This window comes from Poecilia reticulata, chromosome 21 (assembly GCF_904066995.2).
Source record: "Poecilia reticulata chromosome 21, P_reticulata-male-v2, whole genome shotgun sequence".
NCBI lineage: Eukaryota > Metazoa > Chordata > Actinopteri > Cyprinodontiformes > Poeciliidae > Poecilia > Poecilia reticulata.
The window spans coordinates 21460309-21474129 of NC_088850.1; the positions used below are offsets into that span (position 1 = coordinate 21460309).

At 42.7% G+C, this 13821-nt stretch overlaps 1 protein-coding gene across 6 annotated transcripts in view; it reads left to right on the forward strand.

The window, feature by feature from the left end:
- Window positions 1-13821, forward strand: part of disp1 (dispatched homolog 1 (Drosophila)) — an 85099-nt gene that overhangs the window by 44270 nt on the left and 27008 nt on the right. The window contains exon 4 of one of the 6 annotated variants that reach the window (XM_081602119.1): window positions 13090-13153. The exons of 4 other annotated variants lie outside the window; for them this stretch is intronic. The gene's annotated coding sequence lies outside the window, so the exon portion shown is untranslated. Of the gene's footprint in view, window positions 1-12722; window positions 13154-13821 lie in introns of those variants that run through there. One more of the 6 variants, XM_081602121.1, reaches the window with a different exon arrangement.

Sequence of the window (13821 nt, forward strand, 5' to 3'; positions counted from 1 at the left end):
TAACTTTGTTTACCTTTGCTGTGGCGCATTACAGGCTGTAGTTTCTGAACGTTCAATAAACAACATACTTGGACTAATTATCTCGTTCGTCTGTGAGTATACGTCATTCACAGCAAACATCAAACACGGTAAATATGTTTCATTAAGCATTAAACATACAAATGGTCTCTACCACGATACTTATGTGAAATTAAATTGTCTAATTTAAAAGAAAAATTGTTTGTTGCTCTCTAGCATCTCGCTTTGAGCTCAGAGCCTGAGAGGCTTTTCCTCAGACTAGTTTTTTTGCCTGTTATTTAGTGGAAATATTAATGTTGATGAGATTTTCTCCAAAATAAAATGTTTCAATCTTTATAGCTTCACTGTTGAAAATGAGGATCTAACATTCACAAATGACATTGAAATAAAATCCAATCCAACGTCTGGTTTGAGGTGATTCCTCTGGAATCCTAACTTCAGAAGATGTGGCTTTAACAGAGCTCTGCAGTTCCTCCTATCAGTATGAGAGTCAGAATGAGGAGGCGAAGTGGAAGCTGCACAATCTTCAGAACAAACAGGTCATGATGCTGGCCTGTTTGTTTTTTTATATTTTCTTCATGAAATTAATTTTTTAGTGACATCTTTTTTTAGTGACATCTAAGGAGAATTTAGAGACCAGTTGACCTAACAGTAATGAATTCAGACTGTGGCCAGGAAGCCCGAGCACCAGAGAACAAAGGAGGTGATTGTTGATTTCAGGAGGAACAGGATCAAATCAAACTCCATTTCCATCATGGGAGAAGAAGTGGAGGTGGTTGAAGAATATAAACACTTCAGTGTTCATGTGGACAACAGACTGGACCTAGACGCTGCAGTGAAGCGTCAGTGAACAGCTGCGCACCTCACTTCACCCGAGTGTCCAAGACATACGGCTGCAGATCCAACGAAACGATGACAAAGTCGATTATCGAACTGCGGCCTAGGGTGTCCTGGTGCCCAGTGCACATATTGACACCCTTATGCCTGAACATGGTGTTTGTTATGGAGAATCTGTGACGAGCACAGAAGTCCAACAACAGAACACCACTCGAGTTCAGATCAGGGGGGCAGTTCCTCCCAACCACGCCCCTCCAGGTCTCACTGTCATTGCCCATGGGAGCGTTGAAGCCCCTCAGCAGAACAAGGGAGTCCCCAAGAGAGGCACTCTCCAGTACCCCCTCCAAGGACTCCAAGAAGGGTGGGTAATCTGAACTGTCGTTCGGCCTGTAAGCACAGACAACAGTCAGAACACGTCCCCCCACCTGTAGGCGGAGGGAGGCTACCCTTTCGTTCACCGGGGTAAACCCCAACGTACAGGCGCCGAGATGGGGGGCAATAAGTATGCCCACTCCTGCCTGGCGCCTCTCACCATGGGCAACTCCAGAGTGGAAGTATGTCCAGCCCCTCTCCAGGAGACTTGTTCCAGAACCGGAGCCATGCGTCGAGGTAAGACCAACTGCGCACATCAGAGTAGAGCCACTGCTCCTCACGTCATGAGGAGCCAGTTGAGGTGGCTCAGGCATCTAGTTAGGATACCTTCTGGACGTCTGCCTGGTGAGTTGTTCTGGGCACGTCCCACCAGGAGGAGAACCCTGGGAAGACCCAGGACACGCTGGAGGGACTATGTCTCTCGGCTGGCCTGGGAACGCCTTGGAATTCACCCAGAGGACATGGAACAAGTGGCTGGGTAGAGGGAAGTCTGGACCTCCCTTCTTAAGCTGCTACCTCTGCAACCCGACCCAAGAGGAAGAAAATAAATGGATGAAATGGATGGACAGTTGTAATTACAACTCCCTTACACTTTACGCAAGTTTTTTCACTGTTCATTAACATATCCATCCATCCCTTTATCCATGTTTGTTCTTTGGGGAGATTGGGAAAATCATTACCTGGACAGTGGTCTCTTCAGGGGTCCTGTCTTCTAAAGCCGTTTTCATCAAAGGAGAAGTTGAGTATTCAAACTCAGCTGTCGCCTTTTCACAGTAAACTTCCCCAGCCGGGGAAGCATCAAAATGAAAAGCATAGAAAAAAATCATACCGAGAGAAAGTGCACTCGTCCTGAGAACTACTTTTTATAAATCGCTTCCAGAAAGTAGTTTGTCAGAAATGTTCCTTACCCGGTCAGAGAAGTTTGCTTCCCAGTTGTGGAAGGATTGAAAAGATAAGCATCAAACTAATCATACTCAGTGGGCTCGTCCTTATAACTAATTTCAAAAGTGATTCCAGGAAGCAGCTTGTTAATAACTTTCCTCACTCCTGTGGTGATCAAATATCCAGCGCCAAAAGTCAGGGGGAAAAAACATGGTGGCTGCGACCTGTTCCATTTTTAAAATCCTTGTAAAACACCTTGCTAAGGGTCAAAGAGCTGCTTGTATATAACCTCTTGTTTTGAGAACCAAGCATTCATAACCTCAGATGTTCTTTGATCTATGTCATAGATGAGGTCATAACTACAATGAGTCTCTGTAGTTCTGGGGGAATTCGTCTTGCTTCTGATCGTTGCTATGGAAACAGTCAAATCACTTCTGCATGACTCAAACTATTAACCCTTTGCAACTGTGTCACTTATTCATTCGAGGCGCCATGACAGAAACACCAACTTCCATGGATTTTATTGAGATTTTACATGATAGAACACAAAGTAGTGCACAATCGTGTAAAATCAGTCCGTATTTTCAACATGTCTTTCTGTGTTATGACTTGCGTTGTAAACTTGCTCATCTTAAGTCTGTGACTGTTCATACATAATTTGTCAGATTTTATTCATCTTTTTCCTTCGGGTCATCTCATTAGCTCGGACCGTGAAAATTCAAGACGCAAGACGGGATACAGACCCTCCTAGAGAGACTTGAAACGAGTACCATGATAAACTGTCAAGTGTGCATGTGTGTAGGAGTGTGAGACACAGAGAGAAAAAAGCAGCTGCAGAGGCCCTGACTCTCGCCCCTCTGGTGCAGACCTCTTCACGGGGAGCAGGAAGGGCTCCAAGTGCCCTGAGCTCAACGCTCCCCGGAAACAGAGACATCCCATCTCCTGCTCCACACAGGCATGCACATGCATAACCCGGATTACATGGATTAATGCATTATATGCAAACGGACAATATTAGCTTATCTCCTTTTTTTTTTCCTTCTTACTTTATTTAGACCAATTAGATCATTTAGTTTATCAGTACTAACTTGTAAAGCGTGTTTTCTGAGAACTTTTTTTTCTTTTTTTTCCTCTACCCTTCTTGTACCCGTCAGATTGATGGGAAGCAGGACAGCTCTTGTAGTTTTACCCAGTCCTGCCACCCTCTCACCCTCCCACAGGGACCCTCCAAAGAGCCCACTTGTCCTTCAGTGAGATGACACAGGATGAAGTCACTGTGTTTGCCTTGGCGCCAGCAGCTTTGTCTTCCAGCGGCTGTGCCGGTTTGCCAAGGCTCTTGTTCTCATAGCAGAGCGCTGTGCCCACTGCTCAGTGAGAGGGACCAGGCTGTAAAACAACGAGGTTCAGCAGCGTAGACAAGCTGAAAGAGCAGATCAGTTTTTCATTATTATTGTTTTTGCCATCATTTATTAGCTGCAAGTCTTCTGCTTTGCATAGTGTTACTAATTCAATTTTGTTGTCTGTGGTTGAAATTTTGACAAGAATCTTCATCTTCTTTAACTGAACATGTATTTGACTACGGAGCCGTATTCAGATGTATCTTTAGTATATTGAAAACAATTCAATTCACTTCAAAAATGAAGCTCATAACATCCAAGTATCTTCAAAGAGTCATAGGGGATGATTGTTTTGTAGGTAATCTCATGATTGTGATGACATGCCAACAGCTTGATTTCCGAGTAGCACTGACAAAATTCCCCAAGGACACAATCAGTTGTTGGCAAGCACAGCTAATCCACCTCATTAGCTTTTGCCGCTCCTCTTTAAATCTCTGCCTGGCCGCGTGGTTATAAAGTCGGGCAGAGAGATGTCGTAGTCGTGGATACGATCCCTACCCTTTATGATTGATGGAAGAGATGGTTTAAACTTCCTTAATCTCTCTCTGCTCTGCATCCATGAAGCCCCCTTTCCAGTGACCAAATGGAACTTTGCGCCTATAAGATTGAATTGTTTTGTGAAATGACATATAGTCTTTAAAATATTGCTAAGTGACCCTGTAATTAACCTGAAACCTGTGCTGTCCTGCAGATATCTAGCCTGACCATTGGCTTCCTGTGCAATTCTATTTGATTCTAATCTCACTTCGCAGCTTTGTCTGGGCTTTTTCTCCCATTGATTCCTCCAGTAGAATTCCTATGAACAATGACGTCAACTTTCTGCGCAGTTTTGGATTGTAGTCTGTCTGTAGTTTTAGCAGTGACAGCGGAGGAAGCAAACAAAATTGTTCGGCCCATGTTGGCCATGCTTCCAAATATTGAATTAACATTAACAACCACTTTTCTCTTCATGGTACGAGATGGTTATTTACAGCACAGATCATTTCTGGTAAGCTATGAATTGTTGGACTGGCAGATTACATACGTCACGGCCAAATATTAGCGATTTGGTAAAACCCCAACATTGCCCAATCCTCCAGGAAGCAATCATTTCTCAACAGCTGAGGGTCCAGGCGCTCTGTACAAAGCCAAGCGAAGTCTGGTTGCGACCAGGTTAGCAGACACCTGAAATTAGCATCATTATAGACTATCCAGCATTGCATGTTAACAGATAATAAATCAGCCAATTAGTGGCTGAATTCATGGCCAGTTAGTAGCCATGAATTCGGCTATCAAAGCATGCCGAATTCATAGCGTATAGCTGAAATGACAATTGCAGAGGTGTACGCGTTTATCCCACATAATCTTCTTTAGTTGTTTGGTGTGTTTGCATCTGGGCCAAATAAGACACCAGCAGGAATGAGAACAGATGGTTGATATTAAAAATGTCTGTTGCAGCACAGTTCTGTGATGCTTTTGGGATGAGACAAAGCTAATAACTACGCTGAAGTCCCTCCTGTTGACAATAAATGAGGGTTTGATGGAAAACAGAGAAATGAACACATTGGAGCATCATATTTAGTCAAAAAGAATTTCATCTGTGGGTTTATGTCTGGATCGTGAAGATCCTCTGAGACAGGGTTAAGTACTGCAGAGGGGCCTGAGTGTGAAGGAAGTTTGTTGATGGGCTGCTTACTTTGACGACACTTTAGTGACACTTCCATCTACAGAACCCTGAGTTTGCATTTCTAGAATCACAGAGAGGTTTTTCTTTTCTTTTTTTCCCTCCCATGTCCTTCCCATACCCTCATCCATCCTTCTTTGTTGCAGCGTCACTCTCTCTTTCCCTCCCGCATCTGTATTTTTGACAGCCAAAAAGTTTTAGGCACAGAGATGTTATCTCACACCTCCAGTAATTTCAGCCATGGAAAAGAAGGAAAAAAAGTCCAGATTTCCCTCTGAGACTCCTCCTGGAGAAATTTGACACACGGCTGCTATCTTCCAGGTTTGATCACAGTTTTCTTTCAGCATCATGTTAACTGTTAGCTCTCCTCTGTTAGGTGTTCAACATTAAACTTTGCTTTCCTGCCTGTAAAGTTGAAAGCACCCTCACTTTAGATGATTGCGCAGCTCACTAGGCTGCTCTCTTCCTGAAGAGCAAACGCTAACTTTGCTCCTCTCTCTTATGATATTTCACACGCACAAAACATCTGTCTGTGAAATTCCTCCTACATAGACTTTCATGTCAATTCTTTTTTTTTTCCCTCTTTCAGATCAAACTAAGAGTCTTTTGTAGCACTTAAAGATGTCCTTGTTCCGTTCTGAAGACCCTCCTCATTTACAGGCCTCTGCTTCCCTTCTACCACAGAAGAACTCTGTTTTCATACCACTCCTCACTTAAATCTTTACTTTCTCATCCTGACTCCACCCCAGTCCTTGCCTTCAGACTTAAGAGTTTCGATTGAACTGCGTCGTTTTCCAGGCAAGGAAGTTCCTCTGCTTTTGGAAAGGAGAGAAGAGTGAGAGATGGAAGGGTTCTGGGGGATAAAGGCAGAGGGTGTCCGATGTTAAAGAAGGACAAAAGAGCCTCTAAATCTTCTAACATCATGTGGGATCCTAAAGAAAAACAGACTTAATTAGAAGACTGAACCGAGCCAGAAGTGTACATATTTTAATGCGCTAAAGCAACAGGAGTGAAACAGCTGGCCTCTGTTTCTAATTTCCAAATGCTGGCTTGTTCATGTGCCAAGCAGGTTTTTTTTTTGTTGTTGCAAGTATTGATTCTGCATGCATTTGCAAAACCCTGCGGGGCTCTCAGTCTGGCTATAAAATAAGGTTTACACTTTTTTTAATTACTGTATGCCTTGAATTATAATACACAGATGGTCAATTTTATACAAAGCGTTATTGGGTCGTTCTGGCCAGTGGAGTTGTCTACAGTGGGGGTTCTTGGATGAATGCTGGCCTTGGTGGGGCCCCTCTTTCTGTGCCTGGTGTGTAATACACAAAATTGGGCTAATGAGAAGGAGAATGGATGAGAAGTGACTGAAAAGGATTTTTTCCCCCTTTACAAAGTAAAAATCTCCTCTTTGTTACAAATAGATTAACTGCTCAGTGGGAAACCGTGTTCACACGGAACTGTTTTGTATTCGACACCAAACTAATACGGTTGAGAGTTTGCGCCATCTTGTGAACGAAATGGACTCAAATTTTGAAAAGCATCTGAGATGAGATTCGAAAATATTGAAACTTGTATGATATATCAATGAGGGAACATGTGGCTGAATGGTGGTAGAAGGGACATAATAGCTGTAAAACTGCATCGCTAGTGATAAGCGGCAACCAAATCTGTTTGACATGGGACCAGCGTCGTTCCCTGGTACCATTAACTCTGTTACCAACAGTTCAGCACCACTGGTTTCATTTACTTTCCGCCTCTTCATCTGGGTGCAGTAAGAGGAAGATGAAATCAGGCGAGATACAGGAAGCAGGGGAAATTTCTCTTCAGCATACTGTGCTGTCCTGTACTGTAAGCTCATTGCTCTGTGTTTTTCCAGTGTTTGCATGGGTATCTTCATTGAGCTGGTGAGCTTCTATGTCATCTGTAGCCGTCAGAGTTTCGAAGCATCTCAAGACATGGCACTGACAAATAAAAACAGACGATACATGAAATAAGTGAAAGCAACTGACCTGAACTAAAACAAATCAGCGGGGAATCTTTGCTTCACCTTCCTCTCAACATTCTTCTCCCAGGTGTTGACTGACAGCTCAGAACATGCGTGTTTGGTTGACAGGTGAAAACCTCAGCCAAGAATGTGTGGAATTGCACATGGCTTTATTTTTGGATAGCGTAATAAAACGAAGAAAAGTAAAATCCAGGGGAGATGGGGATAAACCAATAGAGTTAAAAACACCTTTCAAACTGGTCGGCTCTGGCTGGGACATAAATGTCTCCTTGGATCAAGTTCGAGAGGTTGCTAAGAGAAGTTTTGCAATCATTTAGTAAAGCACAACACATGTGCATGGACATCTATCACAACTCTTGACACCCAAGCACCAGAGGCAACTTCCTACAGGGGAGCATACATCAGCAGCATCAGATATGCATGAAAACCTATGCCCCTATTATTTCCTGTCAAACAACCCACCGCCAGATTCTGGCTGCCATTGGAGGATGGCCCCCAGTGATCCTGTTAGGACCTTTACTGTTCAGAAAAATGTTTGCTTCTGATTTAAACTCCCTTTAGCCAAATGTCTCTAATGAGTGATTAAAAATAGGTGTCGATTGGAGGGGGGATTACTTTTAGGAATATTTTCACTACACTGTATGTTTTTTTGTTTATTTTTTGTTTGTACAGGGAGTTTGGTCCAGAGTCTAGTTGCTCCCACTGAAAAGGTCCAGTCACCCCAGTGCTTCAGTCTGGTCTTTGGGACATCTAATACGTCAATAGATAAATAAATCATCTTATATCAAGATGTCATGTTCATAGCTCCAACTTGAACTTATCCTCATGCATACATGGTCTACACTGGGGTTACATCTCTACATATTTCTATCTTATAAGTTTGAATCTGTTTTATTCTTTTATTTCAGAGGCACGCCATCAGTAGCAGCGAAAGCTGAAGCCAAAATGACTGAACTGAGAGTTTCACATGGAAGTAAAATCTAAATAACTTGTTCTTAAAGGGGAAGTATTATGTAAAATCAACTTTTTTGAGCTTTACGTCATGTTATGATGTTATTCCCTCATCAAAAACTTGAATTTATTCATGCTTGTTTGAGAAATAATTTAATCTCCATGGCAACCACTCAGCTGTGCAAAACACCTGGGTGGACCTAGCCCCGCCTTCAAGGACAAAGCAACTCCTTGGAGCTACACCAAGCCTCACAGAAGCCTTGTTACTGCCATATTGTGATAACTTCTTGAAAGCAGAATTTCAGAAACAGCAGGAGTTTTTAGAGAGACAGAGACCCAATTTCAGGGAGTTAAATTTCAAAGTCAGATTTGTTTTAAGTCATATTTGATATAGCATAGTTACTTGATTGTGCTCTAAAATGGCACTGTGTCCCTTAAAAATACATAATACTGCCACTTTAAGATATTAATTGTGTGTCTTCTTATTTGATCATAACAAATAATTAAAGCATGTATTTTATCAGAGGAATGATGAAAGCTGAGAGTCCAGATGTCGGACTGAGGTCAAACCAAGACTCTGAAGGTACAAACCAAGATAAGACTTTAAACTAGAACACCTGCATGTAGCCACTTTAAAGGCCATCACAGATAACCTTCAAAGAACATCTTTATCTAGAGAGGCAGACTTTACTCACATGCATGTCGAACCGGAGCGCCAGGCGTCATTTGGACGCTTTCCAAAAAAAAAACATTCAAGCTTCCCAGGAAGATCACCTGTCAGCTAACCCAGAACATGTACAGATGTTTGAGCCAGATGGTTCTGGTGCTAAATTAGGGCTTCCCCTCTGCATCTTATATGCAGTGAAACGTTAACCTTGGCAGCATATAGGAAAGAGGAGAGGATTAAATGAAGCAGAGCCTAGTGTCATGGCTGGTAGCGGGAGTTTAGCAGGCATCAGCTCCCACTCGGCTTTCAGTCACTCCTCAGGCTCTTTGGCTCCTTCCGGACATGGTCAGGGGCCACAGCGCTAATCAGGTGAGAGATATCCATCCTCACAGCCGAGGTGTCGGCGAGATTGGGTTTCAGAAACTCAGACACTTGGAAGCCAGTGCGAAGTGAGACATTCGTGCTTGGCCTTTTTTTCGCCCTCACTTAAACACCTTCTTTTTTTTATCAATGCACCCCTTTAACCTTTTCAATATTCCTTCCATTACTTTCATTCTTATAATAACCAGATATTATTGCACGTAGGGGTAGCTGCAATGCTCAAGGGCCTTCTAGGATTACCCACCCCCTTTCTTCATATATGTCTGTGCGCATTAAGGCCCATCATCTTAATGCTTTATTATCTCTTTGCTCATGTTTTTGCAAATCACACAAGTCAGATCATGTCTAAGCTAACAGAACAACGCCTTCCAGAGGGTTTACATTTTTTTTTTAAATTATTATTATTATTATTATTATTCCTCTCTCGTTTTTCTTTCTTCTCGCAGCTGTTTGAGGTTTTACGGCCTTTTCTCTTCTCCTCTTTCCTAATTGAAAACAACAAGTTTTCAGTTTTGGGGGGCGCACGTCCGCTCTGCGTTCTTCAGTTCAAAGACCGACAGTGAAAGGGAATTGATTGTTATTGGGAGACAGAGCAGGGGTGAAATGATCTGAAAGCAAAATTGGAAAGCCGTTAGATTATTTCTGACATCTCCTGCCAAAGCCTTAAACAGTTCAGAGGCATTCCGTCCTCCTCTGCCCTCTCTCCCTCCCTTAAACCCTCGTCTTTTGCTCTCTTTTTTTCTTTTTTTTTCTGTCCGCTAAACCTGTCACTTTGATGAGTTGTGTGCAATCTTTTCGGGGGCCGTTCTGCTTTCACCAGGGCCTCCATCCTTCCTGGTACAGTGCGCGTCCTTTGATGTAGTCCCTCCTTTAGTTCCATGTGGGTAGACCTCAGCCCTGCTCCACTGAAGTTGAGCTTCTGTAGTACGTTTTTTTAACGCCATGTTTAAACGTAGAGGATAAATAGCCGGACGCTGGCGTTGCAGCTTAAATGCGTTTGTGTTTTATCTGCCGTCAGATGAAATGGAGGCGCAGTCCAACACGCTGAACCCTGTACAACCTATTACTACCAGGTTATTATTATTCCAATCAACTACAAAGCGCTGCGTGGCTTAGGCTTTAACTGGCCTCGGGGCCAGCTGTGAACAAGCGCCTCACTACTGCAGATGATTACACTTGCTATATGAACTGTGTCCTAATTGTGGCGGACAGCTAAAATTAAAGCCAGGTACTGCCCTCCGTCTTCCCAGCATTCCCTGAGATAAACCCATCTCCCCCGCTGAGCACAACCTGAATGCATTTTTAAACTTTGGCTCAACTGTTTTTTTGTTGTTTTTTTCCCTTTTGGTATCAAAAGCCTTTGATGAACTGTAAAGATTGCAATTCTGCGATTCTATGTGATAAGACACAAAGTAGTGGACAAATGTGAAGTAAAATGATACATGGTTATCAACATTAAAGGGGCAGCATTATGTAAAACCGACGTACTTTTTTGAGTTTTTCATCACGTCACTGGCGACCTGTCCAGGATGTACCCCGCCTCTCGACCGGAAATATCTCGCTGGACAAATGTGACATACGTTTGATTTCAGCCTCCTTGAGTCTTTACTTTGTTGAGCCACTTCTTACTGCAGTTGCAAGCAGCAAGTATTTTGTCCTTTACAAGCTCTGCACATGTGGAGAATACCGCTGATGCTAATTTACTAAGACTTGGGTCCGTTAGGGTTTGGGAATAAGCAGGTTTTCATCCTGGATTGTTGTTCATTTAGCTTCATCTATCTTCCAGTCAACTCTGATCATCTTTCTTCTTCCTCCTGAAGATATGCGGTAGACAGCATTAAAGTAGCTATTAAACTGAACTGAGAAGAAGCCAACATATCCAGTCAGTCATCTGTAATTACAGTAAGCTGATGTGTCAAGCCTGGGTGCGTCCCTTTCAAAGAGTTATGTGGTTGAGTGTCAGATAATTAAAGACTGTTAACTGTCTCTTCAAGAAAGGTTAATGAAAGCCATTATTTGTCTTTTAAAAGTACTATAAATAACTGATGTTATTCATCCATCCATTTTCTTACACCCTTGTCCCTCAGTGGTGTTGGGAGGGTTGCTGGTGCCTATCTCCAGCTAGCGTACCGGGGCGAGAGGCGGGGTACACCCTGGACAGGTCGCCAGTCTGTCGCAGGGCAACACAGAGACACACAACCACGCACACACACACACACACAAACACACACACACACACACACTCACACGTAGGGGCAACTTGGAGAGGCCAATTAACCTGACAGTCATGTTTTTGGACTGTGGGAGGAAACCGGAGTACCCTGCGAAAACCCACGCATGCACAGGGAGAACATGCAAACTCCATGCAGAAGGACTGGGGCCGGGAATCGAACCCAGAACCTTCTTGCTGCAAGGCAACAGCTCTACCAACTGTGCTAGATGTTATTCTTGCTACTTAATATTTTGCAATGTAATCACTAATGCCCCTTAGTCTTAAATATGCCTCAAATGTAGTTAGTATACTTTTTGTAACACAGTGGACACCCAGAATTCGACGAATAGCTAAAATCCATGAATACTTAACACCCTCTCTAAAAACATTTATAACTGAATATTTTAATAGTTCACATACCAAATATGTGTTAGAAACCATCTTAGTATGCCCTACCATGGGAGTTAACATCTACAGTTTCCCTTAGTTTTACTCTTTGGGAAACGGCCAATCAGACGCATAAAATAAGTGGCACTCTGGGATTGGCTGCTTTGGCAAATGTCAATTGATTGACTATAAATGGATTTCATGACTTCTTTCATTTCTGATAATGTAGTAATTGTACTATATATTAATATTAATGTGAACAACACAACATGCATTTTTTTGTTTTTCATTAGCAAAATAGTGAGAGAACAGTGATAAATATTTAATGTATTTTCATAGTTCAACTGTAATAGCAGAAACAACATTCAAAGGTGCTAAATAAGGTGACGAGACTAGTTCTGCTTCCTTATTACCAGAGATGATGTTCAGTTTGCTGTCATAGAAGAAAAATTACAGTTTAGCAATAATCTGAATTTTCAACTAATGGCATCATGCAGCTATGTTAAAGAAATATAGCTCCCACCCGCCCAAACAGGCTAGGACCGCCTCTGGATATTAGGGTCCTCTAGAGTGTGCATGTGTATTTTATTTAGTAAAGATAGTGTCAGTAACTGGGAGTTCTTGAATCCAAGACCAGGTTTTTGCAACGTTTTCATGCTTATCTAAATATGTCAAATTTTTGGCGTACAAGTATTGTAAAGGTGTAAAAGCGAGTTGGGAAAAGTTAAGTTGTAATAAATCTTTGGCCAGACTTCTGCAGACCGTTTTGGCCTTATTTCATTTAAAAAAAAAAAAGATATTTATTTAAATGTTACCATTATAATTATTAATCTATTCCTCATTAGCTGTATGAGGAGTAACCCATGTATTCCAATGGAGTTACTTGTCTTCCGGTATTTTTCGGTGACTGGTCTCCTAGTAACCATTCCAAGTTGTCTTGAATGTGTGTGACGAGGCGCGTGAGCGTTTTGTGTGTCGGCTCGTGCCGCCTCCGTGGCAGTGAGCGGGTTAAAACAGACGGTGCGACCGTCCTATCAGTGCTGCTGGGAGCAGTCCCAGCCTCCGCCTTCTCCTCTTCTTGCCTAGGTCCCTCCGCGCGGAGGGGAGAAGCAGAGCACAGAGCCGGGACCTGAGTGTGTGTGGCTGTTTGTCATTCTGGCAGTACACACTTCAATGAGAAACAGCCCCTCTTTGCTCGGGACTTGTTGCTGCCGTGTCGAGTTGTGTTGTTTAACTGCGCTCGCGGACATTTTAAATCAACCGGGGGTCTTTTTCCCCCCCTTCTTCTTCTTCTTGTTTTTATTTCTGGTGTTTGCGAAGCGACGCCTGCTACGGAGCCCACAGGAGATAAGCAGCGCAACGCCCCGGGAGACACGAAAACACGGTAGGATACGAGAAACCCTATTCACTCGTTACTCTTTGCATTCGGTTTCTGCAGACTTCTGTATTTCCTCCAGAGGAGGACTGAACCAAAAATGTGCTCAGTTTTTTTCCCTTTTGGTTCCATGAGTGTCCTTCATTGAGCGTCACTGGAAGCATAAAAAATAGCTAAACGTCTCACTATATTCTCTTTTCACACCATATTGCCAGATTTCCTTTAGCTCTCACAAGTTACTGAAATTGCCCATGTTCTCTGATCTTATCCATCGGAGAATAATCCAACCTTACTGTAAATTTAGTTTGACTTACTTTGCGCAAACTTAACTCACTCGACCATACAGACACTCCTATTAATGACTTTCGTGGATTTTGAGCACGTTATCTAAAATAGAAATATCAGTAATTGGACAAAAATCTAAGCCAAATCCGAACATTTTCATTGATTTGTAATCAGCTAATCACTTAAAACATTTGCCATTGTTAAATTCATAAAACCGACTGTTTAACTCTTGAGACTCAGCTCGTAGCCTTGAGCCAGCCGCTCCACTTTATGTGTTTAACAACCCAGCTGTGAGTAAGGGCCCTGAGGGGATCATATATGACTAAAAACCACTCCTGACAAACAGAAAGCTGTCAGAGAAAGCTGTATCCGAAAGCCATGCACAGCGGCTG